This window comes from Paramisgurnus dabryanus, chromosome 7 (assembly GCF_030506205.2).
Source record: "Paramisgurnus dabryanus chromosome 7, PD_genome_1.1, whole genome shotgun sequence".
Classification (NCBI taxonomy): Eukaryota; Metazoa; Chordata; class Actinopteri; order Cypriniformes; family Cobitidae; genus Paramisgurnus; species Paramisgurnus dabryanus.
The window spans coordinates 37,724,561-37,737,522 of record NC_133343.1 but is presented as its reverse complement, the minus strand read 5'-3'; the positions used below and the strand labels follow the sequence as shown (position 1 = coordinate 37,737,522).

Here is a 12,962-nt window from a genome sequence, read left to right as displayed (position 1 = left end):
CCCCGCTAATGACGAGATTTTCCGTCTTTCCGCAATACCGCTATTATCCACCAGGTGGCGCCCTTCCGCAACTTTTTAAACCCGGAAGTATTGCCCTATGGCAAGCGGCTGCATGTCCGTGTCTGTTTTAAAGATCGCTCTGAATGGGATCTCTATGAAAAGTCCGTCAGAAAAATGGAATTATCTCTGCTTTTTGCTCAAAATGTGATGTTTTTGCAGAAACCTACCCATATTCAAAAGCTGATTGCAAAAAAACCACTTAAGGTAGGATGAAATGTTTTTTTTGTTTGAAAGCAGAGTGTCTGTTCTTTCATTTGGTATATTGTATGTTTATATATTTAAAGAAAAACATTTTCTGGAAGGCATTAAACTTTGGTGAAAATCATGAAAAACGCTGGCGCTGGCTGGCAACTTTTTTAAAAAATGCTGGCGGTGAAAGAGTTAATGGGCGTGACACACCAAAAAATTTTTATAGGGCTGAAAACGCCTGGAGGACACCGAATGGCAGCTGTTTTTTTCAGCTGAGCGCCAGCTTTCTTCATCTTTTCACCCAAAGTTGAATCTCTTTTTGAAACTCTCGACGCTCAGTGCTGAGCGCAGAAAACCGCTGAGTGCCAGCTTTTAGCGCGTAAAAAACCGCTAGCTAGTGGCTTATTAGAAAAACGCTGAGGAAATTGGAAATAATTGAAAACATGCGCCGCCCGTTGCCGTAAAAGCTTTGGTGTGCACACACAAGAACTTTTTTACGTTGGCTGAAAATGCCTGTAGGACGCCGAATGCCAGCTGTTTTTTTCAGCTGAGTGCCAGCTTTCTTCAGCTGAGCGCTTTGGTAGCTGTGATACTTGAGCTGTGAACCGATTGGATGTTTTGATACTTGTCCCACCCCTCCTCCACTGTGATTGGATGGCCGTGTGAAAAGTGACATCGACGAGCGGAGCTTTTCACCCATAGTTGAATCTCTTTTAGTTCTCGATGCTCTGCGTTGAGCGTGGAAAAAACGCTGAGCGCTGGCTTTCAGCGCGGAAAAATCCGCCAGCTGCTGGCTGTTTTGAAAAACCCTGCGCTTCCATTGGAAACAATTAAAAACATGCGCCAGTTGCGGGCATAAAAGCTTTGGTGTGCACACCCTCTAAGGTGGTCACACACAGGACGAGAAGTGCCGCGCCGTGCCATTAATCTAAAAACAGAACACATTATTTTCTATGAAATCCCTGTCGAGCCACAGACCGCCACTCACATATTTTAACATTAAATAACCTCATATTTGTCCCAAATCATTAGCAATTAACATTGGCTTCTTACGTATATTTTGCATTCTGCAATATAACATGTGTTCATGTTTCACGTGTAAAAAACGCGGTATTTTTCACACAATTGACTTATCTGTATAGCGTTGTTTTCTCTGTCCTCAAAACGGCCTGATGTCTTCCTTGTTCTATGAAGTCCCTCCTTCAGAAATACGTATCGAGTTGTGATTATGTAGTTTGTTTAGTGTTTTGTGATTCGATAGCATCTTAGCCTGCCGTTAGCTTAGCTGGCGACTGACGTATTCCTGTGGGCGGAGTTTAGTTAAAAAACTGTTCTATTGACGTCATTAAAGCAGGAAGTAGAAGGCTGTAGTCCAAACCGGACGTTCGTTGTAGCTTTGAAAGGCGAATTCTGTTAAAGAAAATATATCGCCTGGCAGTGAACTTTGACCTTTATCATTTAACAGGTATTATTTATGCTATTATAGCAACATTACACACTAACTAGGGTTAAAAAAATGGGATCAGAAAGAACGTGACCTTTAATGTGCAGGTCCCGTGTACGATACCTCCGAATTGTACTAGACACGATCCACCCTGCCACTTCTCGTCTGTTGTGTGACCCCCTTTAGAGGTACATACTGGTACATTAAAGGTACGTATTATGTACCTTAATTGAACATATTAGGACCTTTTTAAAAGGTACCATCCCAGGGACAAGTTTTCTACCTTTATTTCTGAGAGTGTTGTGACTTTCAATATCATACAATTGAAAAATAATGCTATTTATTAAAAAAAAGCTAAATAAAAAATTCTGTACATTCCAATAAAGAAAGCCATCTAATGGTAATAGTACATCTCTATATAAGGTCTCTATAAGGTTACAACGACTGACCTTCAACATTCCTCAATGTCCCAGAATGCCATTCATCTACAGCCGCAGATAACACTGTGTGAATTTCATAAGCATGAGGATTTTAGAAGTGACGTGAGGCTGGCCACATCCTTAATCTACAAAGTAGAGGTTACAAAAAGGGCTCTACCTTTAAAAAGCCCATTCCAATAAAACCGCACTCAAAACACATTATTAGTTAAAAAACGAAATTCTGTCAAATGCATTTGGCATTTAACACATTATCCCTTTATTGAAACCTCATTGGCTATTCACATGAGCTCAATTTTTAGAACGTGAACATATACCAGCAATATAAAGATCTTACATATACTCACCAACCATAGAGGTGAATACAAGCGTGTGATTGGTCAGATAGCGGTTGAAGTCTCATGTATGAGGGAGCCGAGAGAGGAGGGACGCAAACCTGTGGCTGCACTAATCTGCTCTGAAACACACCAACCCTTATGCCCTACTGATATATACCTAAACAAGACAAACACAGGCGACCAGTGAACAAGCAACCACAACAAACAAAAGAGTGAAAGAGCAAGAGAGAGAAAGATTGAGAGAGATAGAAGAAGAAAAAGAGAGTGAGGCCCTATAAAGGTAGATTAACAGAAGAAAAGTTTAAGGTAAAAGAATAAAACTAAGAACAACTTAAAGGGACCATGGCATGAAAATCTGACTTCTTTCATGTTTAAGTGCTATAATTGGGTTTTCAGTGCTTTTATCAACCTAGAAAATGTGAAAAAGATCAACCCAGTAACTTAGTTTTGGTAAACCATTCTCTACAAGCACGTGAAAAAATAGCTCATTGATATTTGGCTCTCCTTATGATGTCATAAGGAGGTCTTATTATAATAATACCGCCCCTTAATCTGCACTATCCAACCACAGCACTGCCATTTAGTGCAGCGAGAAATAGAGAGAGAAAATAATTCACAGCACAATTTGCATCAAACTACCATCAATGCGATCAGTGTTTGCACTTCATCCGCTCATTTGCATTTTAAAGGACACACCCAAAATGGCACATTTTTGCACACACCTACAAAGTGGCAATTTTAACATGCTATAATAAATTATCTATATGGTATTTTGAGCAAAAACTTCACACATGTGCTCTAGGGACACCAAAGATTTATTTTTTGATCTTAAAAAATTACTGTGACATTTCCCCTTTTAAAGTGTCCTTCAAAACAAAAAAATATATAAATGATCTTTTTGGCTTTTAGTACATGTTTATTAACTGGGGCTCTTAGCTTGCACACCTAAAAGTTAACCATATGTTTTCCCTAAGACAAATTGCACTGTTTTCTAAAATTTTGTAATTCGCTTCAGATAAAAAGCACCTGTTAAATGCCTAAATGTAAATGTAAGTGCACTCTGAAAAAAAATGTAAGGTCCTAATATGTATCATTTGTTACCGTTATGAACATTTAAAGTACTAGTATGTACCTCTGCGGTACCAATGTGTACATTTAAGGTACCAATATTCACCTTTTATGTACAAACGTGTAATTTTCGAAAAGATACCACCCCAGTGATAACTTTTGTACCTTCTATACAATTATTTGTGAGTGTGTGTAAAACTGAAAACAGAAATTAATATAGTGATGACAGATCTTGTACACAGGGGCGTGTCAACATTTTGATCAAATAAAATGCTCTCTAACATGAGTATGTCTCCTCCCCCTTATCTCACCTGCCTCTGACTAGCGATATTTATGTACATATAGCAATATAGTCCAATATATGGCTATTTAAAAAAACTTAAAGGAAAATATTCTCATTTTTTAATAGTTAAATATTAGATTTTTATCGTTTTGGAATCCGTTCAGCTGATATCTAGGTCTGGCGCTACCACTTTTAGCATAGGTTAGCATAATACATTGAATCTGATTAGACCGTTTAGCATTGCGCTCAAAAATATTGCTAGTCAAAAGAACTATACTCTCGTTCTGGCGTAATAACCAAGGACTTTGCTGCTGTAACATGGCTCCAGGAGGCGCAATTGATATTATGCAATGCCCGAAATAGTCCCCTGCTATTGAAAGTTACGAAGGGGACTATTTTCGTCTGCTGTGTAATATCATTCCGCCTCCTGCAGCAAAGTCCTTGATTATTACGCCAGAATGAAAGTATAGTTTCTAGCCATATCTGCCTAGATAATCGCAACTTTTAATTTTCTGTCGGTCTTAATACATGATGTAATTACGGAAGAGTCATGTTTTTTTAAATAGGAAAAATATTGAAACTCTTTGGTTATTTTTGAGCGCGATGCTAATGGTCTAATCAGATTCAATGGATTATGCTAAACTATGCTAAAAGTGGAACCGCCAGACCCGGAGATCAGCTGAGTGGATTCCAAAACGGTAAAAATCAAATGTTTAACTCTAGGGGAGCTGGAAAATTTGTATATTTTCAAAAAAAGTTGAGTGTCACTTTAAACTTTCTATTCGACAGAAAACACAGAAGAAAACCATTTAATTTCAAGAAGGTAAAGCAAACCGTGCATCACAAACGTTTTTGGGGTTTAAATTTATATAAAAATTAAGTTAAGATTGCAATATGACTGGGTACAAATAAAGAAAAAGACATTTAAAAGACGAGAAAGATCAATTTACTGGAAAAATATCATAATTAGTCATGTGGTGAGATGTGGATACGGTTGAATATTGTAATAGTGAAGCAAGGCCTTTGGCTTACATCTGACATTTGTTTCTTATTCTCTAAGTGGCGGTTTAAAAGCCGCTACCCTGGGCTGGGCCTCTGGCCTTCCTTCTGCACTGTTTTAACAGAGATGAAACCATATTAGGACGTGTATGCTAAAGTAAACAATAACATAGTTGCAATGAGATGGAAATTTTTCAGCTAATGGTGTTTGTCATTCCTGTTTTTGGTTCTGGACGTAAGCTCTTTGCCGCTTTCTCTTTTTTCTTCTTTATTTTCCTCCCCCAAGCTTTGGAGGACTGTGTTTATGAATAACAACTGCAGGGCTCAGTTTTCAACCTGGTTGTAAACACACATTAAATAGTTTTGCTTTTAACGTGCCTGTTCGGTTTATTTGTTTGATTAGCTCCCAGTCTAGAGTGAGGATAGTAAAATATGAAGTACAAAATAAATTATTTAATTTATGCGGAGTACCTCACAAATAACACTACATGACATTTACTAAAGCTAAGTACTACTAAAATCTAAAATGAAAATGTTGTCATCATTTACTCACTCTCATGTTGTTACAAACCTCTATAATGTTCTTTGTTCTACTAAATACAAATGAAGATATTTTGAAGAATGTTTGTAACTAAGCAGATTTGGGGCCCCATTGACTTCTATAGTAGGAAAAAATAATACGGAAGGGAATCGTGCCCCAGATCTGTTCTACTAAATACAAATGAAAATATTTCTAAGAATGTTTGTAACCAACCTGATCTGGGGCAACATCGACTGCCATAGTAAGAAAAAATAATACAATGGAAATGAATAATGTCCCAGATCTGTTTTACTAAATGCTAGTGGTTGACCGATATGGGTTTTTTATGGCCGATGCCGATATTAAGAAAGCTGTATGGCCGATATGATGCCAATATAATACTGAAATGTTATTACAGTAAATAAGAGACAAACAGAAAATTAGTGAAAGTAAAAATTACATTTGTTATGCATAACATTTATAAATATATATTTACAAGACATAATTAATGTGGATCTGACATCTCAGATACTGACATACTGTTTGAATAAGTGTGTTAAACTAGTGTGTGACACATAACCTTTTGTTAAAAAGTGAGTAATGATTGGTCATTTTAATGTCTGTCAGACTTTGGCTTTACATTGAGTGACACTGAGTGTCTTTTTATAACAAACATCAAATTTAAGTAATAGAACACTGATTGAAAAAAATTATTGTCTCATGTCGATAAAAAAAAAGGTTCAAAGACCTCTGCAATATACGTCACATCACTAATAAATACAATTAAAAATATTTCTAAGAATGTTTGTAACTAAGCAGATCTGGGGCACCACTCACTTCCATAGTAGAAAATAATAATACTATGAAAATAAATGGTGCCCCAGATCTCTTTGGTTATTAACATTTTTGAAAAAAATCTTCAGTTGTATCAGGTTTGGAACAACATGAGGGTGAGTACTAGAGGTCTTCTCGGGTCAAAGAAATGTACCCGACCCGAAATGACCCGAATCACTTCATATCCGAACCCGACGTGCATAAATACAATTTTTTAAAGAAAGACCCGACCCGAGACAAACTCGAGAAAATTAGACCCGAGTCCGACCCGAACTAGTGAAATTTTTTTTTAACCCGACTGGAACCGAATGTAAACGGCACTGACGTGTGTGCATTCTGCAGACCAACGCGCAGCAGTCAGACAGAAAGAAACTCCGGTGGCCTTGCAACCAATTTGGCGAGCTGCTCCATTCGTTTTACTTTGTTATCGTTTTACCCGCTTAATCTCCGCTTAATCTCCTTCCGTTTCAATGTGTATATATATATATATCTCCCAAGGGTTTTTTCCTCCTAGGACTTTTCTTTTACTTCCCCGGCTAAAATTCCGGGGTTTTTTCTCCTAGGGGGTTTTTCAACCCTGGGAGGCAGCTTTTTTGGGCTTAACTTCTATACGTTACATTAGTAATACGTTTGCTTATAATGTTGATTTATAGCCGCAGCAAATTTAGCTGCTTGTGCTATCGTGTATTATGTTATGCTATCTGTCGATTTTCTGTGCTTTTCACTACATCTATTATGTAAAGCTGCTTTGATACAATTACCAAATTGTGAAAAGCGCTATATAAATAAAATTGAATTGAATTATCTGACGACGACACCAACGTAACCGCTAAAATGTACATTTATAATTGACTGACATGTTCGTCTCAACGAAAATGAACCTTCCGACAACCACACAATGTCGCAAGCGCTCTTGGCAAACAGATGAGAGGTTTGAAAAGGACATTGACGCACACAGGCGAGAGAGTTCGGGTCTTCTCGGGTCCGTTCAGAAAAAACATATTCATTTTTAAATTACCCGAGACCCGATGCCGCTATTATTGTACCCGACCCGTGTCCGAGGCACATGTGAAACTTTTAGACCCGAACCCGATCGGGTCTCGGGTCGGACCTCTGGTTTTCGGATCTAAGTGGACCCGTCAAGACCTCTAGTGATACTTTTCTGTGAACTACCCCTTTAAATGCAACAATTGCTTTGGATAAAAGGGTCTGCCAAATGCATAGGCGTGCCGCATCCACACAACGATATAAATGCAAACACTTTCAACTGACAAGCTTTAGCAACTTATTTGACAGTATGCCATCTATCAACTATTTCAGATAAACCACTCCCTAAATAAAACAACTACTTTACATGTCAATCAGACAACTTCTTTCTAAGTGGGTGGTTCTTGACTAGCATTTGACAATTTATGGCAAGACTCTAAAGTCAAAATACATGAAACAAGAATTATTTTATTCATTATAATTATTTATTTAAATTATTTTTTAAAATTATTTTAATTTCCTTTAATTCAAAAAATACTTCACCTCCATAAAATTCAAGTCTTTTGCCAGAGTTTAAAAATCACAAAAAACTCAGCTGTATCTCCTTTTTCACCCACTTCTCAAACACTCCCTCTCTCTCTCTCTCTCTCTCTCTCTCTCTCTCTCTCTCTCTCTCTCTCTCTCTCTCTCTCACTCACACACACATACTGTACACCTTTCAAATTCAAGCTGTTTATTTACTTAATGTTAAAGCTATTCCATTAAGCAGCCAGGCCCAGGTGCTTCATCCCTAAAAGGGATTTTGCTTCCTCAAATAAATACCGCAGAGAAGCGCTGCCAAAGTGATATTGACCATGAATTCAGTATATGTCAAGTAGAGAACAATAAACATCAACCTAACATGAGTCATCAAGGATAAATTATTTTAATTTTGTTGAATGCATTGAGTTTATGATGACTAATGAAGTACATCTGACCATTGTGTGGTTTACTTCAAGAAAGGCAAGCTAAGACTGAGCCCATTGTGTGAGGCTTACCTGCTTATGTTTGTCATTGTGTTAATAATTTCACTTTCGTCTCACCAATAGAGTTCAGCCGTGCAATGGATTTGCACTGCCTAAAAACTCAACCTCGAGTTAAATTAGGAATAAAAATGATTAAGTAACACAACAACAGGAAAATGCATGAATTGTACCATTCAAATTGACCCATTTTAAATATGGTCCTCTCCACTCAATGTAAATAAGTAAATAAACGTACTACATGTCTTCTGATGAAAAGAAGACAAACTAACCTTTGTGATGTGTGTGACACTCATACACGCTCTTTCGCAGAGTGTTTTTTTTTGTGGACAGAATTCACTTTCATCTATCTGAAGACAACTCCACTGACAGAAGCCGAGACTGCTTGACTGCAGAGTCTGTCATGAACACTCGCACCAACACAGTGACAGACCAACTATATCAAAGGTTTTCACCCTCAGAAAGAACAGTATTTTTACGTCATCAATATCGCTATAAAAATAATGGATTTATATTTTAAATAAGCATTTAATAAAGCATTTATTTTATTTGCCTTTTTATTTTACACTGCCATTAAGTAAAATCTTTCTTTTTTTAAATGATGTTGGTCATCATCTACACTGTCAAAAAAAGTCAAATAATGGTCACTAGCTGTCACCGGCACAGTACCCTTTCAAAAAATACACATTTGCACCTAGAGAGTTCATAATAATTCCTCAGATGTATATATTGGTACCAAGGAGTGCAATATTAGTACCTTAATGGTACATACAGTATCGGTACCAATACTGTAGAACCGTTTTAAAGGGATAGTTCACCCAAAAATGAAAATTATGTCATCATTTACTCACATGTTGTTGCAAACCTGTATAAATATATTTTTTCTGATGAACACGAAGATATTTTGAGGAATGTTTGTAACCAAACCATTCATGGGCCCCATTCACTTCCATTGTAGGAAAAAAGAATACTATGGAAGTAAATGGGGTCCAAGTAAATGGGTTTACAAACGTAAATGGGGTTACAAACATTTCTCAAAATGTCTTTCTTTGTGTTCATCAGAACAAATAAATTTTTACAGGTTTGTAACAACATGAGAGTGAGTAAATGATTGATGATGATTTTCATTTTTGGGTGAACTATCCCTTTAATTGTTACCTTTTTTCTTACATTCTTACATACTTACCTTCTTGCTGTTAGAACACGGTATATTTTTTTCTTCTACACTGTAAAAAAATTAAACTTAAGAATGTCTACCTAACAAACAAAGAATATTGAACAATGTATTTATTTAGTCAAAGAAGTCCATTAATTATTTTGTGTATACTGAATAAGAACATGTTGCTAACAAATATTAATTTGTTTACTGGCTTAAATACTTAAGTATTGGACCAAAATATGTCAAAAAGTTTGCTCAACTTGCATCATGTTTAATTCTGTGGTTAAAATGATTCAAATGACGATGAAAAAGATGTTTTAGTGTTTGCTGGCTTTATTTATGCGGTTGATGTTGTCTATAGTCCCTTTCACACATACAGTCTTTACTGGTAATTTACTGGTAAATTGCGGTTAAAATGTCATGTGTGAACAGAACCTTTCCGGTAAATCAGAGCTCCCAATTTACCAGTAAGACAGGTTGTAAGATTACCAGTAATGTAACGGTAAGCGCTATGTGTGAACGAAAAATATAGGATTACCGGCATTTAGAACGGACGACGTCAGACCGCGCTGACAGATCGGGCCAATCAGAACGTTTTTAAACAGATGACGCATTTACCACCGCACTGTTTACCGACGATATTAAGTCATAACCCGCCATTGTGTACAAATACGACACGGAGCTTGCGGCCGCGCGCCACAGGTAACTTCCGCTTTCTCTCCGAGTTTACCGGTATTTTGATACTGATGTGTGAATGATGTCTTACTGGTAAAAAGACGGAACGTCACTGCATGTGTGAACAGCACATTTTTGTATTTACTGGTACATTCGTTCTGGTAAATTCATGGCAATTTACTAGAATTACTGTGTGAAAGAGGCTAATGTCTGCTATCTGTTAAGTTGTTTGGTAGTAAATTATGTTTTGAGGTGATTGAGGTTTGTGTGTTCAGTTCTGAGGTCTTTGCGAATAATACAGTGATGTGACTGGTTAAAACGCATGATCATGTATTTAACATTGGCCGTTTCTCAATCGGAAGGTCGCATTTGTAGGCTGCATAGTATACACGACCTTTCTTTTTTAAGTACATGACATTTAAAAGTACTGTACCACCTTATGACCGAATTTTCATCTTTTGCAAACCATTCCTTTCATATCTTTATTTCATGTGCTGTATAACATGAAATTTAGTCCCTAATTACTTATTACCCAAGTTTAAAATGTATTAACTTGTTTCTCCTATGAAAGAACTTTAGTTTTTCACCAACATCACCAGGACCTTTTTCCCCAACACATCCCCTCTAACATTTTACAATAGAATCAATTCACAATGGATAAAATCATGTCCTGCCCTATGTTTGTTTCTCTTTACACATCCTGTTTCTTTTGCAATACATCACATTATGACTTAGGCTACTGTACTTTTCCATGAGAATTATGACCATTAAACCAACAAATACTTAAAAGCACATTAGCATGGTGTTTTGCACATGGTAAAATGATAATATTGTGTATTTCCACACAACCATTGCGAAATGAATATTGCAATCTTACACAATATATTTTCAAGTACTACACGATCACTCATTACATTTATGCATTTGGCAGATGCTTTCATCTAAAAAGACTTGCATTATAAGCTATATATTTTATCATTATGTGTGCTCCCTGGGATTGAACCCACCAACTTTTCCACTGACCTACAGATATGGTATATTATTACTGTGGCATATTTAATATATGTTAAAAACATTTTGAAAGTATACTTTAATGTAAACAAAGTACCACAATATCACAGAGTTTCTGTATCTCAGTTTGTATTTGCATTAGCTTTGAATTAGCAGTGCAAAATATCATGGGTTCAATTCTTAGCGAACACACATACTGATAAAAAGTATACCTTGTAAAGCACTGTACTGTAAGTCCCTGCGGATGAAAGCATCTTTCAAATGCATTAATGTCATTGAGGAGATCAGATTCAAAAGCCGCTGAACGCCACCTCCGTCAAAAATGAGATAATGATATTAACCGAATGCTCTCGGCACATATTATACGTTCATTAAATACATTTACATTCGATTCAAATCCAGGCCTCAGGCTATTCAGAAATACTGGTTTACTGGCAGAACCCTTTAAGAGTCTGATAAAAAAATGCTCATTTACAAAAAAAAAACAGATGCACTTAAAGGGTTTTGCATCTGAGCTGTACTATGGTACCACCGTAATAGCCCCAAAAAACTGATTAGTTAATTTTTTTTATCACTCCCTAACAAAATCCATTTTATTGCAGCCAAGTAAAAAAGGCTCATCTCTCTCTCTCTCTCGCACATGTCAAGCGCATAAACAACTGTGCGCCTAGCGTAAGCATTTAACTTTCTCTTTAACATCTTCCCCGTGTGGCGCTTTAGCCACGCCGGCTTGTTTATTATGTTCATGGCTTTGGCGGAAAAGCGATTTAAGTCAACTCCTATGAATCGGAAGCACTTGTAAATGCATAGAAACACACTCAGCTGTAGAAACAGGGGAATTAGGGGCTTACCAAATGCTAATGCTAATACAAAGCAATTTCCAACCTGATGCTGATACACAGAATTACTCGATTTTTTTGTAGTAAGCAATAAATGTACTCGGAAGAGCTATTACACGGACCCTAATCCACCCCTGTGCCCAAACACACATCAACATAAAACTCTTAATTCAGCGTTAACTCAGACTCACGTCTGTGTGGTTGCCGTAAAATAAGTGTACGAGGCAAATAAAGTTAATAATCAAGTGTATGATCTTTAGAGGCATTCCAATTTAGCCCTCGGTGGGCGCCACACAGCATGCAAATATCATATTTTCCCCTGCTGTTTAACTCTCTTATTCAGAGCTGAAGTAGACTTACTTAAACTTATAGAAGTGCTGTTAGTTTGGGATGCAAAATCCACACAGAACTAAAATGTGTCTTTGCTTTAGAAGTGGACTGAATTAAACATATACACACTTTTTATCCAAATGTAATTAGTCTTACGTAATTCTTTTAGATCAGTCATCATTATACAGTACATTTATGCACTTGGCAGACACTTTTTTCCAACAGGTATACATTTTTTTAAATCAGCATGCACATTCACTGCTAACTAAATGCTCTACCACTAAGCTATACAGTAGCACCCTTTAAACAGTGTTACCCTTCAAACTGTTTTTTTAAACAACTCTGCTGTAAGGATTTGCATGTGTCAATCAAAATTTATGATGATGCTCAGCCTGACTACCCAATAGCCCGAAGAGAGAGGGAGAAAAACAAGATAAACCCTATAACCTTTCCAGTTACACTGTAAAAAAAATCCGTAGAAATTACAATGGAATTGCAGCTGGGTTGCCGGTAATTTACCGTAGATTTAAATTTATGTTATTTACTGGCAAGAGTTTGTTCAAAGTTAAATAAATTTTAAATATTATCAAGTCTTTATCTTTACAGAATAAAACTATACAATAACAGCCTCATGCAAAGCATTCTGGGAACCAAAAATCATCATCAACCTTTTTCTGTTTTTTGCTTCAGATTTTGTTTCCCAGAATGTTTTGCATGATGCTGTTTTTTTAGTTTTACTCTGTAAAGACAAAGACTTGTAAATGTTA

General features: G+C 36.7%; 1 protein-coding gene across 9 annotated transcripts in view; it reads right to left on the bottom strand.

Moving 5' to 3' along the window:
• The window catches only part of foxp1b (forkhead box P1b), a 234,659-nt gene that overhangs the window by 145,068 nt on the left and 76,629 nt on the right, over positions 1–12,962 (bottom strand). Inside the window, exon 1 of one of the 9 annotated variants that reach the window (XM_065279801.2) lies at positions 2,478–2,597. The exons of the other annotated variants lie outside the window; for them this stretch is intronic. The gene's annotated coding sequence lies outside the window, so the exon portion shown is untranslated. Of the gene's footprint in view, positions 1–2,477; positions 2,598–12,962 lie in introns of those variants that run through there. 9 annotated transcript variants of the gene reach the window in all.